The sequence below is a fragment of the Eptesicus fuscus genome, chromosome 2 (assembly GCF_027574615.1).
Source record: "Eptesicus fuscus isolate TK198812 chromosome 2, DD_ASM_mEF_20220401, whole genome shotgun sequence".
Taxonomy (NCBI): domain Eukaryota; kingdom Metazoa; phylum Chordata; class Mammalia; order Chiroptera; family Vespertilionidae; genus Eptesicus; species Eptesicus fuscus.
Window position 1 is genome coordinate 8,396,905 of NC_072474.1, and position 22,312 is coordinate 8,419,216.

Sequence of the window (22,312 nt, forward strand, 5' to 3'; positions counted from 1 at the left end):
GTGAACAGATTGAAGTAACATAGGTGAGAACCTGGAAGGTTAAGGCAGTGCCTAGATGAGACATTAACTTGCCTCTTTTTGCTTTGGGGTTAAGTGTCTTATTGGTATTAAGTCTATTTCCATTGCCAGGAGTGGCATTTTCAAATGATGCATATGGGAAGTTTGTTGTTGAGCAGTCAAGAAATAAATGGTTTCTATGAGGAATCAAACTAGCTCTTTATAACTTATACTAGATGCCCAGTACACAAAATTCATGCACAGGTGAGGTCCTTAGGCCTGTACAGCGATCAGGGCCAATCAGGGCCTTCCTGCTGGTTGCCGGCTGCCGGCCGGGGCCTGCCAGATGCGAGGAGGGACTGCAGGAGGTAGGCCGGCCATGGGAGGTTGGTTGTGGGAGCACACTGACTACCAGGGGCCAGCTCCTGCATTGAGCGTCTACCCCCTGGTAGTCAGTATGCATCATAGTGACCGATTATTCTGGCCATTCCATAATTCTGGTCACTTAGGCTTGTCCTATCTAATAATAGACAAATATGCAAATTGACCATACCTCCGACACACCCACAAGCCATGCCCACAAGCCACTCCCACCATCCAATCAGAGCGAGTATGCAAATTAACCCAAACAAAGATGGCTATAGCCACAGAGAGCAAGGTTTCCTAGGTAACAGAGGAAGCCAAGCTTTCTGCCTGCCCTTGCCAGGCCTAAGCCTCCACTCAAGCTACAAAGTTTCAATTATAGAAGGTAAACAAATTCAAACAAATGGTGGCAGACCAGCTGGCCCCTACCCCTGTACCAGGCCTCTATCCTATCTAATAAAAGAGTAATATGCAGATTGATCATCACTGCAACACACAATATAGCTGCCCCCATGTGGTCAAAGATCCTGCCCCCATGTGGACACAAGATGGCCACCATAAGATGGCCAGCAGGAGAGGGCAGTTGGGAGGCACCCAGCCTGCAAGGTAGGGCAGTTGAGAGGGACCAGGCCTGCAAGGGAGGGAGTTGAGAGGGACCAAGCCTGCAAGGGAGGGCAGTTGGAGGTGATCAACCCTGCAGGAGAGGGCAGTTAGGGGTGACCAGGCCGGCAGAGGAGGGAAGTTGGGGGCAAACAGGCTGGCAGCAGAGTGGTTAGGGGGTGATAGGCTGGCAGGCAGAAGCGGTTAGGGGCAATCAGGAAGGCAAGCAGTTGGGAGCCAGCAGTCCTGGATTGTGAGAGGGATGTCCGACTGCCCGTTTAGGCCCGATCCTGGTGGGATCGAGCCTAAACGGGCAGTCGGACATCCCTTGAGGGGTCCCATATTGGAGAGGGTACAGGCTGGGCTGAGGGACAACCCCCCTCCATGCACGAATTTCGTGCACCGGGCCTCTAGTCTACATGCATGAGGGGGGAACCTCAACCCGGCCTGCACCCTCTCCAATCCAGGACCCCTCAGTTTAGGCCCAACCCACAGGGATCAGGCCTAAACTGGCAGTCAGACATCCCTCTTGCAATCTGGGACCACTGGCTCCTAACCGCTCACCTGACTGCCTGCCTGATCACCCCTAACCATGCTCCCCTGCCAGCCTGATTGCCCCTAACCACTCTGCCTGCCTGCCTGGTCACCCCTAACTGCCTCTGCCTCGGCCCCTGCCACTGTGGCTTTGTCCGGAAGGATGGCCAGAAGACATCTGGTCTATCCGGTTTAATTAGCATATTACCCTTTTATTAGTATAGATAATGAAAATACTTGGAAAAAAAAAGAGAAAGAAATGGCAGTAGACTTTGATAACCATAGTTTATATCTTTATACCCTACTTTTTCTCATCTTTCTCTTGTTACACAACTTGTCTTTCCCATGAAACTCCATTTTATGACCCCCATAGATCCCATCCTCACTTTCCACAGGGATAAGCACATGACCTAAGGTGGGCCAATCAAAGCATCCTATCCGCAAGGATATTCAGGATGGTACATGATCTAGACTGGAACAATCACAACCTTCCTTGGGAATTTAGCTGCAAGTAACAGAAAAGAGGCATATTCTTTTGGTTAAAACTTCTAGCTATAAGGATAATATGAGTTCCATGTCTTTCCTCTAATAGCTGATTTCTACCACCAATCGTGAAGACACTGCCTAAGATTAAAGCCAACACAGAAGAAATAAGAGATGATTAATGGGGGTAGGATATGTGACTGAATGGCCTCCATTTAGCCAAAAGGTAACTCTCTCCCCCCCCCCCCTATATTTCTCACTTATGTGAACAATAAACCCATTTTTCCTAAATTAATTAGTCTAGGGTTTCTGTTACTAGCCAATATGAGTTCTGAATAACATGTTTGGTCAATGCTTGCATTGCACTCACAAATATTCTCTAGTTTTTTCATGCATACGTTTCTTCTGATTAAACAGTAACAGAAGAAAAGACATTGTATCATTTATTTCCTTTTCCATTCCTATAGTTCCACTAGAACATTACAACTCATTAAATGAAAATTTGCTAACTATAATAAAAATTTACAGCCACCTATTCTTTCAGTTTTATGACCACATTTAATTACTTTTCTCCAAAAGTACCTAAGGGTCCACCATCCCAAGCAAAATATCACACAAAGATCTGAGCAGCTCTGGCTTTCACTCCCTTAGAAGTTTCTCAATGGTTTTCAGCTTTTATGTTAAAGACCCATCATAAACACTACAATTCTTCTTAACCCATGAAAAGTGTTTTAAACTCACAAAGTAACTAACCTAGCCAGCAGTAATTCCAGCAGAATCACCGGAGTCACATGATAACCCTTTTCTGTGTCTTTAAAAGCGTGTACTCCAACAGCAGTATTTATAGCTCACCTCTCATGGCTGTGTCATGATTTAAGAAGTACTTACTTCCATGATTCTGCTCTCTTATATACTCTTGGTTTAATAATTATCACTAATAACAAAAGGTACTTGCTAAATATTAGTGAGCTTTATGGGGACAAAAGCATTGCAATTGTTTCCCAGCCCATTAATTGGTGAACATACCACATTAAAGCGGAATAGCTGAAGAAGACCTATCCTGCCCACTACTCTATTTTTCATTTTCTATTCATTTATCTCAATTAAAAATATACTTCGAGGATACAGACTCCTATATACAAGGGTGTAATTATAATGTTGAAAAAAATCCTGTTTTTTCTTCAGATAGAAACTAAAAAGTAAAAGACTTTAGATATTTGCTATTGTAGCAGTCAGGCCATCCAGCAAGAAACAGAAGTCATCCCCAGGTGATTCAAATAAAAAGACTTTGGTGAAGGGACTCCTTAAAAAGGTGAGAAGAGTGGGCAGAGAGAAGAGAGTAAGTAAGGGTTGAGAGGCACACATTAGTAGAAAGTCAGCACTACGCCAAGGGCTGAAGGACTGAAGGAAAAGCATTACCTGAACCCATGACATGCAACTTCTTTTCTCTTCTCACTTATATTTTGAAAGACTATTCTGACTTCTTATTTTTAAAATTTTATCACTCAAAAATCTCTACTTTGCTTTAGGTCTTAAATTACTTTGTAAGATAAAATATTTGCATTCTTTAAATCAATGCAAGCTATTTATGTCCCCTCTTTCCCAATAAAATAAAAAGACTTTGCACTAAGGTGAAGAATTTGCACAGAGCATTTGCATTAGGGAACTAACTGTGAACTCCAAGGCTAAACAGTCTGTGCCTAGGAATCTTTAGAGATTTTATTTTAGTGAGTTCAACACTATTTACTCAACACTATTTAACAGACACAGAATGTTGCCATTAAACCACATATGCTTTTGAAGAAGGGGCAGGTGATCCTTAGTAGAATAATAGTGTGAAATGGTGGTGACTTGAAGTATAGAAGTGAAAAGAACATTAACCAAGGATGCTAGAGAAGTGCATGAAGGGAAAGGGGAGAAAGAGGACAAACTTAGCCAATGAAATTTCAGCTCTATGGGATTTTTCTTAAACCCCAACCTTGTCCTCACTTGCTAGATTACATTGCCTTCACATTTTTATATTCTCCCAAGATCATATCCCTGGGCCTACTATTGCAAACAAAATGATTCTTCTGACATAACATGGCAGATTTTTTTTTAATGTGATGAAATAGGAAAGACAGACTCTAAGATGTGAAATAGCAATGCCAGTGGCCTACAGGTTTACAAATTGCTTCCCTGAGTTTGCATCACAGCAATTTTCACTCACTTTGAAGATTTCTCAAGGGCAAAGAATGCTTTCCTCTCCTAGCAAACAGTTCCATTTGCAGCAGGAATAAGGTATAGTGTGTATATCCAGACACCAAACTAATAAAGCAAAACTGATAAGAGGAGATCTGGAATCGAATCTTTTCCAAATGATCTTGCTCTCTCCACTGGGGAAGAAGCACTTAGTGTATTAGTCACACATTAGCCAACTATGCATGTAAAACTCATCAGTAAAGAAAAGATGGCTTTAAATGAAAACAGAAAACTGAGAGTAAAAAAGAAACATTGATAAAGGTCCTGGATTCTTCCATCACTCACTTCAACATTATTGAGTTTCCCTGGCTTGTTAATTTCAAACTTTAGGAGCCCAGCTCTATAAAAAAGGAAAATGAACACACATACCAGTTAATGCCACTGAAGCTCTATAAGGAGTTTATTGAAAGACAATTCTAAAGTGAACATTACTGTTACTTGGGCAATGGTCCATGTCATTTTCTAACAGTATCCATAGAGAACTCCCTCATAAAAATGTTATGTTGCCAGCTGATGTTGCTCATTGGTTGAGTACCAACCTATGAACCAAGAGGTCATGGTTTTATTCCCGGTCAGGGCACATGCCCAGGTTGTGGGCTTGATCCCCAGTGTGGGGCATGCAGGAAGCACATCAATGATTCTCTGCCATCATTGATGTTTCTATCTCTCTCCCTCTGCCTTCCTCTCTGAAATCAATAAAAATAAACAAGATGCTTATATTAAAACAGACTGGAACCCAATTCAACAAACATTGAAAAGTAAAGTTGGTCGAAGTTTAATTTATGCTGGGAAGTACAGCTATGACAAAGTGAAAATGGTCAAATCACTAGAAACATCACATCACACATGTTGTTATCATAGTACCTCTACTAGCAAAACAGACTAAAACAGAAAATTTAAAATTAGATCCATTTTGAATAAGAATATAAAACATAGATTCTAAACCTTTTTATTTTAGATATCATATATTGGGCCACTACCAAATAACATAGTTTAATTTTTTTCTTCTTCATGTAAAATAACACACACAGAGAAACTTGCCTAGCATGAACTCACCACTTTGGCTACAGACAAGTTGATATTAACAGTTCCTGAAAAAAGAATGTGAAGGTAAGTTATGGTATGATATTGCCCACTACAAATGGCCAATAACCATAAAAATATTTTAAGATATACTATTAACCAATGAAATGCAAACTAAAACATTCATTAGATGCTATTTTCACCCAATAGATCAAAAAATATATAAAAATCAATAATATCCAATGTTGGTGAAGGTGTGGAGGAAAAATGTGTTCTTATACCCTGTAGCTCTCCTGAGGGGGTTGGAGGAGGGAGGCAGAAATGAGAAATACATGTCAAAACCCTTAAAAATATGTACACTTGCCTGGCCGGTGTGGCTCAGTTGGTTGGGTGTCGTCCTGTGTTTCGACAGGTTGCTGGTTTGATTCTTGGTCAGGGCACATGCCTGGGGTGTGGGCTCAAGCCCCAGTGTGAGGCATGAAGGAACCAGCCAATCAATGTTTCTCTCTCATTGATGTTTCTTTTTCTCGCCCTTTTCCTTTCTTCCCCACTCTAAAATCAATAAAAACATCCTATCTAATAAAAGAGTAATATGAAAATTGACTGTCACTCCAACACACAAGATGGCTGTCCCCATGTGGACACTAGATGGCGGCCACAAGATGGCCAGCAGGGGAGGGCAGTTGGGAGGGACCAGGCCTGTAAGGGAGGGCAGTTGGGGGCGATCAAGCCTGCAGAGGAGGGTAGTTAGGGGTGACCAGGCTGGCAGGGGAGCAGTAGGGCATCAATCAGGCTGGCAGAGGAGTGGTTAGGGGGTGATCAGACTGGCAGGCAGAATCAGTTAGGGGCAATCAGGAAGGCAGGCAGGTGAGCAGTTGGGAGCCAGCAGTCCTGGACTGTGAGAGGGATGTCCGACTGCCCATTCAGGCCCAATCTAGGATCGGGCCTGAATGGGCAGTCAGACATCCCTCGAGGGGTCCCAGATTGGAGAGGGTACAGGCTGGGCTGAGGGACCCCCCCCCCCCCGTGCACAAATTCTGTGCACCGGGCCTCTAGTATTTAATAAAAAATGTATACTCTTCATCAAGGATTTCATTTCTAGGGTTTTATCTAAAGGAAATGATCATTCACATGTCCAAATGACTAATGTTATAAAATTGCTTACATTAACAAAAGAATCAGAAACAACATAAATTCCCAATATGAAAATATGGGCTTCCTTTAATTCCTAATATTTATTTTTGCAACAAGCATGTGTTATTTTCCTACCTTGAAAGAATAAATAGGTTATGATTTCTTGGGAAATATAATAGTAATGCAAAAATTACAAGAAAATAAAACAAATAAAAGCAAGCAAAAAAGCAAGAAACACTAAAAACATTCTATTCAAGTTCTTCTTCAAACCATAGATTTATTACCAAGGTATAATATTTGTAAATGTGACTTCAATATGTATAACCCTTCTTTATTTAGAATCATATACTTTTTTAAAAAATATATTTTATTGATTTCTTACAGAGAGGAAGGGAGAGGGATAGAGAGCTAGAAACATCGATGAGAGAGAAACATCAATCAGCTGCCTCCTGCACACCCCCCACTGGGGAAGTGCCCGCAACCAAGGTACATGCCCTTGACCGGAATCGAACCTGGGACCTTTCAGTCCGCAGGCCGACGCTCTAGCCACTGAGCCAAACCAGTTTCCGCAGAATCATGTACTTTTAGATCACATGAACCAAATAGCTCATATCACAGCAGAGCAAGACATAGAGACTTATGTGAGGTTACCTGGGTCTCCAACCTGATGCTCATGGATTAATGTATCCACTCTGTGTCACCACACTCCTCTCCTACCTTTCCAGCCCCTATTCTCTCTAATTCATTTTATGTATCATCTATTTATCACCTATCAATCATCTAAATACCTACTTATCTACCTACTTACTTTCTATCTGGCTTTTTACCTATATTCCATCTTCATTTCATTTGGTGAAATAAAATTGCACTTTTATAAAACAATTGTAAGCACATAATGAAGCCATTGCAGATATCTGGCAGGGACCTATCATAATAAAAGCTAGAGGCCCGGTGCATGGATTCGTGCACTGGTGGCATCCCTCAGCCTGGCCTGTGGGGATCAGGCCAAAACTGGCTCTCCGACATAGGGTCCCAGATTGCAAGAGGGTGCAGTCCAGGCTGAGGGACCCCACCGGTGCATGATCGAGGCCAGGGAGGAACCAAAGGAGGGCTCCAGGGTGTGTCCAGCCGTCTCACCCAGTCCCGATTGGCCGGACCCCAGCAGCAAGCTAACCTGACAGGGCAGAGCGTCTGCCCCCTGCTGGTCAATGCACGTTATAGCGACTGGTCGAATGGTCGAAGAAACAGTCAGACACTTAGCATTTTATTATATAGGATTAGCTTTTATTATATAGGACTAGAGGCCCGTTGCACAAAATTCATGCACGGAGTGGGGGGGTGTCCCTCAGCCCAGCCTGTACCCTCTCCAATCTGGGACCCCTCGAGGGATGTCCGACTGCCCGTTTAGGCCCGATCCCACCAGGGTCAGGTTTAAACGGGCAGTCGGACATTCCTCTCACAATCCAGGACTGCTGGCTCCCAACTGCTCGCCTGCCTTCCTTCCTGATTGCCCCTAACCACTTCTGCCTGCCAGCCTGATCACCCCCTAACCACTCCGCTGCCAGCCTGATTGATGCCTAACTGCTCCCCTGCCAGCCTGTTTGCCCCCAACTTCCCTCCTCTGCTGGCCTGGTCACCCCTAACCGCCCTCCCCTGCAGGGTTGATCGCCTCCAACTGCCCTCCCTTGAAGGCCTGGTGCCTCCCAACTGCCCTCCCCTGCTGGCCATCTTGTGTCCACATGGGGGCAGGATCTTTGACCACATGGGGGAAGCCATCTTGTGTGTTGCAGTGATGGTCAATCTGCATATTACTCTTTTATTAGATAGGTAGAGGCCTGGTGCACGGGTGGGGGCCAGCTGGTTTGCCCTGAAGGGTGTCCCGGATCAGGATGGGGATTCCCTTGGGGCGTGGGGTGGCCTGAGCAAGGGGGCTGTGGTGGTTTGCAGGCCAGCCATGCCCCCTGGAAACCCAAGAGGAGGCCCTGGTATCTGGAATTTATTTTCCTTCTACAATTGAAACTTTGTAGCCTGTAGCGGAGCCAAGCCTCCTGCTTGCTCCGTGGCCAGCAGCCATTTCTGTTGGGGTTAATTCACCTTCTATAATTGAAACTTTGTAGCCTTAAGCGGAGGCCTTGGCCTGGCCAGGGTGTGCGGAAAGCTTTGCTTTCTTCGTTGCTGGGGGCAACCTTGGCCTGCTCTCTCTAGCTCCATGGCTACCGCCATTTCTGTTAAGATTTGTTTACCTTCTATAATTGCAACTTTGTAGCTTGAGTGGAGGCTTAGGCCTAGCAAGGGCAGGTGGAAAGCTTGGCTTCCTCCATGGCCTGGGAAACCTTGCTCTCTGTGGCTGTAGCCCTCTTGGTTGGGTTTATTTGCATACTTGCCCTGATTGGCTGGTGGGCATGGCTGGTGGGTGTGGCTTAAGCGTAGCAAAGATGTGGTCAATTTGCATATTACCCTTTTATTAGGTAGGATTAGTATGTGGGATAGAATGAGGGCAGGAGTAGGAACAGGAAAGACCAACAGACTTCATCATGAGTTACTGCAATCAACTAAGCAAACGGTAATATGAAGAATGTGTGACATGCAAGAGTTCAAAGTCTGTGTGTGGTTTCATATTCCTTCACAAACTTTGTTTGCATTTTATTATATACTGGGCATAAAACTGCACTCAGTATTCTGTTATGTTTTATATAAGATAATCGTAAAAAAGGGCAGGCATAAGAAAATTCATAAAATAATTTTGAATAAGTATGTGAGACAACATAATTCAGCATCACAAGTGTTAAACTTTATCCAGACAGTGATAAATTTAATCCTAAAAATTCAATTATTATTTTTCTTGTCATAATATGAATTGTGAAATATATGCCTAACTCCCTTGTAGCTTGTGTTTCAGATATTTTTCCTCATTAGACGCTTATAAGAGACCTGATTTCTGAACTGAGGTAAGTTGGAGGGAGGCAGGAACAACACATGCATTTGCTGGGGTAGATATCAGCAGAGGTGACACTGTTTTGAAGACGGAAGTTGGTACAGCAACTTCCTCCCTATTCATCACAAAACCACTTAATTGAGGTGGAAGCAGCAGCAGCTTTGCAGCATTGGGAGTCTATTCATCCCTATGATTCTATAAGCTATATAATACTCAGAAATAAATCCCTTTGTTTTTAAACTAGCTAGAATGGATTCAGCTCTCTGGAACTGAATATTTTTACCTTTATATCTAACTAGAGGCCTGGTGCATGAAATTCGTGCATGGTGGGAGGGTGTCCCTCAGCCCGGCCTGCACCCTCTCCAATCTGGGACCCCTTAGGGGATGTCCAACTGCCAGTTTAAGACATCGTCTCCCACAATCCGGGACTGCTGGCTCTTAACTGCTAGCCTGCCTGCCTGCCTGCCTGATTTCCCCTAACTACTTCTGCCTGCCAGCCTGATTTCCCCCTAACTGCTCCCCTGCTGGCCTGGTCCCCCTCATCTGCCCTCCCCTGATGGCCTGATTGCCCCCAACTGCCCACCCCTGCCCGCCTGATCATCCCCAACTGCCCCCCTTGCCCACCTGATGGCCTTAAACTGCCCTCCCCTGCCAGCCTGATGGCCACCAACCATCCTCCCCTGCTGGCCTGATGGCCTCCAACTGCCCTCCCCTGCCGGCCTGCTCGCCCCCAACTGCCCTCCCCTGCTGGCCTGATCTCGCCCCCAGCTGCCCTCCCCTGCTGGCCTGGTCACCCCCATTGCCCTCCCCTGCAGGCCTGGTTGTCCCCAACTGCCCTCCCCTGCTGGCCATCTTGTAGCGGCCATCTTGTGATGATGTGAAGGCATCGCACAAGGGCACAAGGACCGCCTAGGCTTTTATTATAGTAATAATAGATAGTTTATATTTAACCATTAGAGTAGGATATAAATGATCTCTGAAATATTTTTAAATGAGATTAATTTTCTATATTTTTCTAAAACTCAGAATAAAACATAAAAGAAAGAAAACCTGACAGAAATTCTCTATATTCAGGAGCTTTTATTATATTCCCAGAAGATAGTAATTTCCTACTGAGAGCTCTCATAAACAGAAAGATCTTGAATTTTTTTCAAGTGCATGTTGAGGTTGAATAGGAAAGATGCCATTCAGTCTGCACACCAGAGGTGGGGCAGTGGAGTGTATCAGAATCCTGTTCCTCTCAAGGGGGTCTTTGGCATTATGAGTATACAATTAAGCAGATTTTAAAGTTGCTATATGTTATTGACACGGAGGTGCCCCTTTTCCGTGGCCTTACCCTCCATGTAGTTGATGGATAGGTGTGCAGAATATTCAGAAGTATTGCCCTTGTAGTGCCCATAAATATCTTGAAAGAAATTTGTGCAACAAGTCAAATTTAGGTCACATAAATAAACTCCCCAAGTGCATATCAGTTATAAACACAAGCCTCCACCTAACCAACTAATACATCACTTCCCAAGTTGAGATACACTACTAACACCATTAAAAACAAAAATATCATAAAAATAAAGTAAAAAAATCCCATAATTAGCAGTTTCAACAATATTAGATAACAAATCTTCATGGTCAGTTTAGAGAAGCTTGCCATCGACAATTCAATGTTTTTTCTTCTTCTCATGAGTTTTAGCATCTTGTAACAAACACAACCTCCCATTAGCACTGGTTAAGTTACAGGTGGAGTCAGGCAGAATTATAATCTTAGCATGAAGATAATCACTTAGATAAGATGATTTTTAAAATTATATCCATCTTACTTATCAAGTGAAGGAATTGTCTAGCTGTCTAACTAACATTCTAATTTAGAAAAGTGACTTCAAAAAAGATTTCATTTATCCCCATATGACACTCTCTGTAGATAAAGAAATGCAAGACATTAAATAATATACAAGCTCCACCCACAAAGACAAAAGGAAGACTAATATAAACTCAGGCAAGATTTTAAACAGGTACTACCTTCAAATATCTATTTCTTAGCTTGTTACTCAGAATAGCTTACTCCAATTTGATTCTAGTAACCCTCTCTCCTTTCTTAGGCTATGGCATTAACATCAGCTTAGAGAGTTTTCTTTGGTGAGTCACTAACAGTTGCAGTGGCACCAGTACTATAAAAGAAAGAAAGAGGTAGAGAGAGTGGGTGGGGGAAGGAGGAGGAGGAAGAAGAGGGAAGAAAGAGAAAAAAGAAGAAAAGAAGTTAAAAAGGAAAGAAAGAACAGGCATTTGCTTCCCCAAGGATTCCAACAACAAGCCTGTATCAACCAGAGTACATCAAGCCCTTCTTGAGTAAAACCCAATCATTTAAATATTTATAGAAGCAAGCCTGGTGATGGACAGGACTGACTGCTTCTCACTGCTTTCAGAACCACACTGCCATGTGGCCAGAACCTCCGAAATACCAAGATAAGGAGTTCCATCTGTTAAAACCTGTCTTCCAGTTCATCTCTGACCCTCATGAATAAAATATAAATAAAACACACAGATGAGACAGTACATTCCTGGGTGATTATGAATGACCTCAAATTAGAGTTATAAAAAAGAAAGTTGTTCTCTACCTGAGGAGTATTATAAATCCTGCATGATCCATTGTTTTATTACTTCAATTTAGTAGAGTCTGTATATAACAAGATGAAAAATTGGACCCTGCCCTATGTGAGTTTTATTTGCATCACGGATCAGAAAACAGACTTTTTGCTTAACCTAGTTACAAAATTAAAAAAAAACCTAGCTACCTAAAATGATCTGAAATTCTGCCATCTGTGGAAATTTGGAAATATAGCAAATGACTAGTTTCAAAGTTTTATATTTTACTTAATTTAAAATGCTCATACAATTGTAAGCATGAATGGATACAGTACCTATAATAGCATAAAACATGACAATTTTTTTGTTTTTCTGTTATTTTTATATTTCATGTAAAAATAATTTAATAAATTATTAACCTCATTTATCTGAACCAGCAAATCCATAAATTTACATAATTTAGACCTGGTTGAAACTTGAAATGAATTGTAACATTTTCTTCCTATTTTTTCCATACATAAAATAATAAAGGCTTATTTTAAAGTTGATTATTTCCATTTACTAGTCAGATTTTTTAGTTCTCATCTACACTAATAAAAGAGGAAGATGCAAATTGACCGTACCTTTGCGACACCCACCAGCCAATCAGGAGTGAGTATGCAAATCAACCCAACAAAGATGTTGGGTTAATTTGCATACGCAGGCGACAAGTAGATGGGGGCTGGGTGGGACACTTGCATTGTTGCCATGGTGACGACGCAGGTGTTCTGCACCACCCCAGCAGCTCCTGGCCTCTGGGCAACATGGGAAGGCAGAAAGGCAGCTCCGGGCAGAGCGAAGGTGGAAAGGTGGCTCCAGCCGGAGCAAAGGTGGTGCCAGCAGCCAGGGGAAGGAAGGCTCATTCTTGCACGAATCTTCATGCATCAGGCCTCTAGTATAGTATAAAGCTCAAAAGTAATATTAGATATTAGATTATTATATCACTTAATTAATTGAATATTTTATTCTTTTTCACTCTCTTCATCTCTTCTTATATTTTAATGAATTTAAATAATCATCATCCTAGGGATATCCAAGATAGTGGCAGATTAGGTGGAAGCTCTACGAACCTCCTCCCTGAACAAAACTGGAATTACAACTAAAGTATAAAAGAATCATCCTGAATAATCAACTGAAGACTAGATGGAGAAAAGTTTCTTTTTTTAATTACATTTATTGGGGTGACATTTGTCAACATAAACATATAGGTTACACATGTGGGTCCCTATGCTACAAGATCCATATAATGCACCCTGTGCTCACTACCCAAAGTCAAATCTGAAAGAAAGCTTATAACCATGTGCCACAACCTTTTGCAGCAAGGATTCAGAATCTGTAGAAGGGGCCACGTGCAAATGGATATACTAGATAAAAAATATAAATTTAGAAATTCAGGCAGAGGCCCTTCTCTAGGGGAATGGCTCTGTGAATCTCTGGACCCATGGCTTTTTATTTACTGGAATACACATTTTCCCTTTAGCAAAGCAAACAAGCATATCAAAGGTAAGGTTTGGTAAACAGTAAAAGATTATCAGGTTAGGAAATTGCCTTCAGTCACCATTGTCTCGACAGAATAATAGGTGCATAGCTTTTAGCCCTTGCTAAAGCCCAAGGTCCATCAGCCTTCTCACGGACCTCTCGCATTTATTATGCTAACTACTTGTTGGTCTTTGCCTCCAGCAACCACGGACTTACAGAAGAAGCCACATTGAGACAGCTGGAAGCACAGAAGCCTGAGAGTGCTGTCCAGGACCCCATGGGCAGCAAAGGAATTTTGAGGGATATCTCAGCTGTGGCAGGAGGGTACCCCCTGAGAAGTGTGTGGTCTAAACCCCAAGCTAGGCTTATCAACCTAGAGCACCAGAACCAGGAAAGGAACCCATGTTACATTCAGCTGTGAAAAGCAGCAGGATTTCTGTCCACCTGGGAAAGATGGTATAGAGATGCAGGCACCCTCTTAAAGGGCCAATGAACAAAATTGTGCTCACACCAACTCACCCTGGGTTCTTGCAGAGGAGGACAGAGCATACTAGAGTGGCATGAGTACAGTCTGGGGTTGGTGATTCTGGGGAGAGAGCTGAAGAGCCAGCTTCCAGGATCCCTGTGCAGAGTAATTTCCCCATATCGCAGAAGCCATCTTTCCTGGGAAAATCACTGCCCTCCATGGAGCATCAACCTGGAGAGAAGCAATAGCCCCACTTGCTGCAATACCTCTCATCTCACCCTGTAGAGCAGGAGTGGGGAACATCCAGTTTATGAGCCATATAAGGCCCATTAAATCATTTGGCCTGGCTCTGCCAAGGTATTAGGGTGAGTTAATTAAATGTTTGACCAAATACAGCAGGCTAATTTTTAAGTTGATGATTAAGTATGGCCTGTGAATGATGTTATAAATATCCAAATGGCCCTTGGCAGAAAAAAGGTTCCCTGCTGTAGAGCTAACCCTGCTGAGGAGTATAACCAGAAGTTCATTCAGTGACTAAGTCTAACAGGCAGCCTACAGGCAGAGTTGCATCTATGCATGCTTTGAGGCTTTTCCTGACCTGCCCCAGGGTCAGAGGTTGGCCTTGGTGTGCAGCTAGGTCCATTCTGCACATACACAGAGCTAGCAGAGGGAGTCACAAGTCCTGGACCACTCATAGCTCCAAAGAGTTTTCCCAGGGTTGGTCACAGGCAGTATCTGACATTGGCTTACAACATAGTCCCTCTGAAGAGGTACAGAACCAATACACCCAATTTCCAGCCTCAGATAACAATAGAGTAGGACCCAATAAGCTTCACAAGGTGCATATCCACAGGGAGATCTCAGCAGGCATCAAACCCTGCTGACGCAAATTCTGCTTCATGTGATAAGCACCTGCACAGCAGCTTGCATGCTGTGTTGGTAGCTGAGCCTGACAGTCAGCCAACTTGAGAGTCAATCTCATGCACAAATAGGCCAATAGCAATTAAGACTCAATTACACAGGAAAGTCCACATAATGTGCACAAAGGACATTCCTAGAACACTCAGCTCAGGTGTTCAGGGAGACAAGTATTATAAGAAAACTAGAGGCCCAGTGCACAAATTTGTGCACAAGTGGGGTCTGGCCAGCTGGCCAATCTAGGGCAGGCTGGCTGGGGAGAAGGGCCACAGACAGTTGGCTGCCTGGCCTCGCCCCTTGGACGAACTCCTGGCTGAAGGGACAATTGAACTCCAGTTGAACTCCCGGTTGAAGGGACAATTTGCATATTAGCCTTTCATTATATAGGATATCATGAATAACTAGATGCCAACAAGTTGGACAATCTAAATGAAATGGATAAATTCCTAGAAACATACAATCTTCCAAAACAAAATCAGGAAAAACCAGAGAATCTGAATAGACAGATTACAACTAGTGAAATTGAAGCAGTAATCAAAACACTCCCAACAAACAAAAACCTTGGACTGGATGGCTTCATAGATGAATTTTACCAAACATTCAGAGAAGATAAAACAGCTATCCTTCTCAAACTATTCCAAATAATTAAACAGGTGGAAAGCCTCCCAAGCTCATTTTACAAGGCCAGCATTATTCTAATTCCAAAACCCAATAGACACACTACAAAAAAAGAAAATTATAGGCCAATATCTTTGTTATCCTAATTCCAAAACCTGATAGACACCCGACAAAAAAAGAAAATTATAGGTCAATATCTTTGATGAACATAGATGTTAAAATCTTCAGCAAAATATTAAGAAACCAAATCCTGCAGTACATTCAAAAGATCATACACCATGACCAAGTGGGATTTATCCCAGGGATTTAAGGTTGGTACAACATTCACAAATCAACAAACATGTTCAACATATAAACATAAGACAAAAACCGTATGATCCTAACAATAGATGCAGAAATGCATTTGATAAAATGCAGTAAACATTTATGATAAAAACTCTCAGCAAAGTGGGAATAGAAGGAACATACCTCAGTGTAATAAAGGCCACATATGACAAACCCACAGCCAACATCATGCGTTCCTCTTAAAGTTGAGAACAAGACAGGGATGTCCACTTTAACCACTCTTATCCAACATAGTACTGGAATTCCTAGCCACAGCAATCCGACAAGAAAAAGAAAAAAAAAGGCATCCAAATTGGAAAGGAAGAAGTAAAGCTGTCATTATTTGCAAATGAAATGATACTGTATTTAGAGAACCCTAAATATCCCACACAAAAACGTCTATGTAGAACTGATAAATGAATTCAGTAAAGTAGTAGGATACAAAAATAAATATCCAGAAAATGGTTGCATTTTTATACACCAATAATGAACTATCAGAAAGGGAAACTAAGGAAACAATCCCATTTACACCTGCTTAAAAACTAATAAAATACCTAAATTTAACCAAGGATGTTAAAGACCTGTACTCAGTAAATTATAAGACACTGAAAAAGAAGTTGAAGAAGATACAAATAAGTGGACGCATATACTGTGTTCATCAGTAGAAGAATTAAAATGTCCATACTACTCACCCTGGCAAGTGTGGTTCAGCAGTTGGCGCTTCAGCTTGTGCACTGAAGGGTCATGGGTTTGATTCCCTGTCCAGGGCAACCTACAGATTCAACGCAATTCCTATCAGGATAACAATGGCATATTTCAAACAACTAGAACAAATATTCCAAAAATTTATATGGACCTACAAAAGACCCCAAATAGCAACAGCTATCTTGATGAAAAGAACAAAGTTGGAGGAATCACAATACTTAATATCAAACTATACTAAGGTGACCAGATTTTAACATTGGTAAAGCGGGACACCATTGACCAGGGGGTGGTTCTTGATTAAAAATTTGGTTTATATGGAGCAACAAAAATTTTCATAGAACGCAAAAATAGTATTGTAATATATTTTTTTAAATTTCAACATAAGTATAATTTACGAATATAAAAATTAAAAATTATGTATAGTATTATTTTATTCTTTGGCATATTTCTCATTTGAGTGAATTTTTTTTAGTAGATTGCTGTCGTTGTTTAAAAGGTCATGAATTTGCCATAACGTAAGTCGTAAGTGTCACTTTCAAGGCTGGCGCTAGACTTTTTGCCGCCACTATAAAATATAAATAATATGAGTACTGTCTGCTAAATTCAAGAAAATTTATGTATTTATGAAATAAATAAATAAATTACTTACCTAAATTATCTGAATAGCTGATTTGTAATGACATCACTTGTTTAACTAGCTTACTAGCACGCAGTACGATGTGTATCCTCTGAGAGACAGTTACAAAATGTTTTCATCATTGCCAATCCCAAAAAATGCCATTGTTCATTAAGTCCAAACAATGGTGGTCGAATTCTAACAGCTGATCAACAATGCGAACTTTGATAAGCAGTTCTCAATAATCAGTTCTCAACAATTATTTGTTATTATTAAAGTTTAACATTATAAAATTAACAAAAATAATATAAAACTCATATCCTGGCTAAATAGCCACATGGCCGCCGAAAACCGTATATTCCCTTCCCGTTCTCCCGCCGTTCCTTAGCTTGTCGTGCATTCTTTCCAAAAATCGGGACTTTTTTAAAACATCGCGGGACGCGGGACAAATTGTTAAAAATCGGGACTGTCCCGCCAAAAGCGGGACGTCTGGTCACCTTAAACTATACTACAAGGCCATAGTAATAAAAACAGCATGATACTGGCATAAAAACAGACATATAGATCAATGGAACAGAATAGAAAGGCCAGAAATAAACCCATACCTTTATAGTCAATTAATATTTGACAAAGGAGGCAAAAACATACAATGGGTTAAAGATAATTTGCTTAATACTAGTAAATAGTGTTGGGAAAATTGGACTGATATGTGAAAAAAATGAAACTAGACCACCTTCTTCCATCACACACAGGAATAAACTCTAAATGGATTAAAGACTTAAATGTTACACTCAAAACCATAAAAATTCTATAAGAAAACATAGGTAGTAAAATCTCAGACATTTTTCATAGCAATATATTTTCTGATATATCGCCTTGTGCAAGGGAAACTACAGAAAAAATAAACAAATGTGACTACATTAAACTAAAAAGGTTTTGCACAGCAAAGGAAACCATCAACAAAATTAAAAGACAACACACCAAATGGGAGAACTTATTTGCCCATACATTTGATAAGGGGCTGATATCCAAAATTTATAAAGAAGTTATAAAACTCAACACCAAAAAAACAAACAATGCAATTTAAAAATGGACAAAGGACCTGAATAAGCACATCTCCAAAGAGGACATACAAATGGCCAATAGGCAAATGAAAAGATGCTCAATGTCACTAATCAACAGAGGAATGCAAATTAAAACCACAATGGGATGTCACCTCGTACCGGTCAGAATGGCTATCATCAATAAATCAACAAACAACAAGTGTTGGTAAGGATGTGGAGAAAAAAGAATCCTTGTGTACTGTTGGTGGGAATGCAGATTGGTGCAGCCACCATGGAAAGCAGTATGAAGATACCTCAAAAAATTAAAAATGAAACTGCCTTATGACCCAGTGATTCTACGTCTGGGAAGAAACCCAAAATACTAATTCAAAAGCATAAATGCACTCCTATGTTCATTGCAGCATTATTTACAATAGCCAAGATTTGGAAGTAGCCCAAGTGTCCATCAGTAGATGAGTGGGTAAAAAGCTTTGGTACATTTACACAGTGAAATACTACTCAACTGTAAAAAAAATATATAAAATATATATATATTTTTTTTAACCCGTTGCAACAGCATGGATGGACTTGGAGAGCATTATGCTAAGTGAAATAAGCCAGTCAGAGAAAGACAAGTACCATATGATTTCACTCATATGTGGAATCTAATGAACAAATTGAACTACCAAGCAAAATAGTGACAGACTCATAGACAGAGAGCAGGCTGACAACTTCAGGGGAGGAGAGAGGTGTTGTGGGGATGGAGGGACTCAGCACAAAAAGAGAAAAGGAGTAAGAACTCAAGGACATGGACAACAGTGTGGTGATTGTGGAGGTAGGGGTGAGAGGAAGGGGAGGAGGGATAAAGGATGATGGGGGACATAAAATAATATAAAGGAAAAGTGTTTAAATCATCATCCTATTATTATCTTCTTACCGAAGTATTGTACTTAATATAATTTTTTTTCTAGATGAGTACTATTTGAGACCCACGTTGTATGTTTGGGAATAGAAAACAGTGAAAACTAAATACCTACTTATTGTGTACCTAGCAAAGTCACTGAGGATGTTTTTCCAGATCCTGTGCTAAGATCAGACATTGAGCATAACCTACTTGGATGCCTGTTCGTGTCATTACAGGAAAGTGACAAATCAACATCCACAACTGTGAAACCTACCAATTCAGAGTTCACTTTCTAGTACAGGAAATTACTCCACTAAGTAGGAGAAAAGAAGAATTTGACGTGCCTACTCAAATTAGCATATGATTATTTGTGGTCTCCTATACATGTAGTTTTTAGAGCAGTGTTTCCATGAAATTAGGTCATGGATAAAATCACCTTCAAGTCAAATTCAGCTTATAGACAGCAGTTCAAAATAAGCATAAACTGTCCAATGAGGGCATGAAGGCAATGAAAGACGGAAACAGGTCCTTAAAGAGATATCTTTAAAGGGGGTGAACAACAGAATTTTTAAAGTGGATTAGTGATGAGAACTGCCCTCTTTCAGATTCTAGAATGTGTTTTATTCATATTAGCTGGTAAAAATAAAATGAAGTTTAAAAATTAAAAAATATATGGTTGCTCAATGTATTGGGTTTTCCCCATCATTTTAGGGCTATAGTCAATTGTCACCCTTCTTAAAGGAAACTTCAAACAATCCTAAAGTCAATTTACAGTTGTCTTTGAAATACATTTTGTTTATTTAATGATATAAATTTTCAGAATGTACTTTAATTAAACTAATATTAGTTGATGTCATCTGAACCTAAATAGGAGCCCCAATGTGGAATAAAAGATTTGCAAGTAGCCACTGAGGACCCAGGCACTTATAAAAATAATTGATTGATAATAAACCAGTAACCTGTTTTCAAAGCAAAATCAACATGCATCTAGATCTAGAAGTAAATTCACAAGTCTGGATGCCTCCATCAAAAAAATACATAAATAAAGTGGTCAGTGAGCTTTCACGCTAAGAAATATCAAAAAGCATGGATATTTACTTTTCTTGATGCCTTCTACAAGCTTACATGTACAAGCAGTTAAGACCGAGCCTGACAGAAAGTACACAACAAATGTTGTTTATTATTATTATTTCTTCCCAGTGAACATGAATAAAAAATTCAGGTTCTGCAAGTACAGGAATTGAGGGGGGCAAAAAGAGAAAGGGGTGGGCAGACATTTAACAATATAGTTATTTGAATACTGGCATGTTATGTTAACTTTCCAAAAAGTTCAAGGAGAATATTTTATGCTTCTTGATACACAGAAACACAAGATTTGATTGTTCTTATTTTCTTCTCCAACTATAACTATTTCAATAAATGACAGAAAATAAATATCATCATAGACACTGCAAACTTGTGCATTTTTGTTGCTGTTAATGAGAAACGCTTTCTTTGGGATAAACTGTTATTTAAAAGAAAAGAACTTGAATTTGACCACAGGTGAACTTCAGCAGCTGAAAAATATTTGCACAATGCATGTAGGTTGCTAAGAAGGAAGCAGCAGACAATTAAATTCTCGACCACATTCATATTTGCTTTGTTAGTTCTTTTTCTCCTAAGGTGGCTGTAAAATCCATGCTAATTACTTATCTACCTCACAGGGACGAAGCTAGGAGTGAATGGCAAGGAAGCAGCTGGAAACCCCTGAGTATTGCATATTCATGGGGACAGGAGATCGTCTCACTTGATCTGTCAAGGCTGAGCCAAAGCCCTGGACCCATCCTCAAGAGACTGCCACCGGGAGCCCTGCAAAGCAGTTTAGAACAAGAGCCCTCCTGGAGCAACACGCACAGCAGCAAACAGTAACAGCCAGTCTAGCGGGAGGGGCAGTCATCCAGGATCGCTCTGCAGAGGGCTAAGAGGTACCAACTTCCTGTGAAAACAGGTAATTCAGCCACAGATGTCTGTCATTTATGGTCTTATTTGAGCTTTCTTCCTTGATGTTAGTCATCACAGGTGACATATTGAATGATTATCATGTAGTAGTCACTTTGCATTCATTATCTGATTTAATTATCATAATGTTATGCCCAGAGTTTGGGGTCCCCAATGATCAACCACCAGGGAGCCTTTTCTCCGATGCAAAAGCAAAGAGTCTTTATTCAAACCCGGGTTTGGCTCCCAGCCTCTTTCTGGCGCAGCAGCGAGACGAGAGAGCGAACTCTGGGGGAGCGATGGGTTATAAAGGGTTGGACATTTGGGTGGACTTAGGGAAGTGACGTGGGTTACAGAGATCGCCTTATTAGGTCAGGGTTTTCCAGGAGGGTCTTACAGCGCAAAGGTCAGGAAGTGACCAGTACATTCTGAGGCTGGAGCCATCCCCCACTGTTTCCTGACTGGTCAACAGTGATGTATAGGGAATATCCTGTGGTTATGCCTTATTAGGACCTAAGCTGCGTCTCTGGAGCTTCATTGGTCCACTCAGGCAGTGGTTGGAGAAGTTAGGACATTCCTGAGGCTCCTGTGGCCACTCCCAGCAGGGGAGGAGGGGGGATCAGACTGACTAGCTCCGCAATATGGAGGATAGCCAGTTCTGCTTTGCCCTTTCAATAACAGTTCTGTGAGATAGTTATTTTTATTATTCCTGCTTATGGATGAAGTAACTGAGACTGAGAAGATTAAGTAACTTGTCCAGAGACTTGCAAGGTAGAAAGTAAGTGGAAGAGTCAGAATTAGAATCTTGCAACTCTGGAACTTGCCTTCAATCATAACAGCTCCTAGATTTTTCTGTGACCTCCTTTTAAATTCCCAATATTTAATTATTGTCTTCTTGTCCTTCCTTTTAGGCTACCGCCTGCTGGCTGACTGCTATAAGGGTAGAAATACACACACAACATACGCGCACGCACACAGACACACACCCTGTGCAACTATTCACCAGTTCCCAATCCTGGGCTCTGTTGATGTGAGGCAAACATCACAGGAGGACAATAATTTGCTGTGTCTGAACTTGGAAAGGAAAGACATAAGCCACAGATCTCTCTACCCAACAATAACCTGAAGAGAAATTTCAAGATATGCTCACTGGAAAAAGAGAGTCTTTTTGAGTTTTTCTGAAGGATTTATCGAAATTCCAAATACTTGAATTTATTTGATGATTCTGTTCTAAGATTGTGAAATGCTTTTAAGTCTCTGCTGAATTTTACTCTAATGTAGAGCAATAGGGAGGTGCCCCACCTCCTGGAGTCACTTGAAAAGCTCCCCCAAGCTG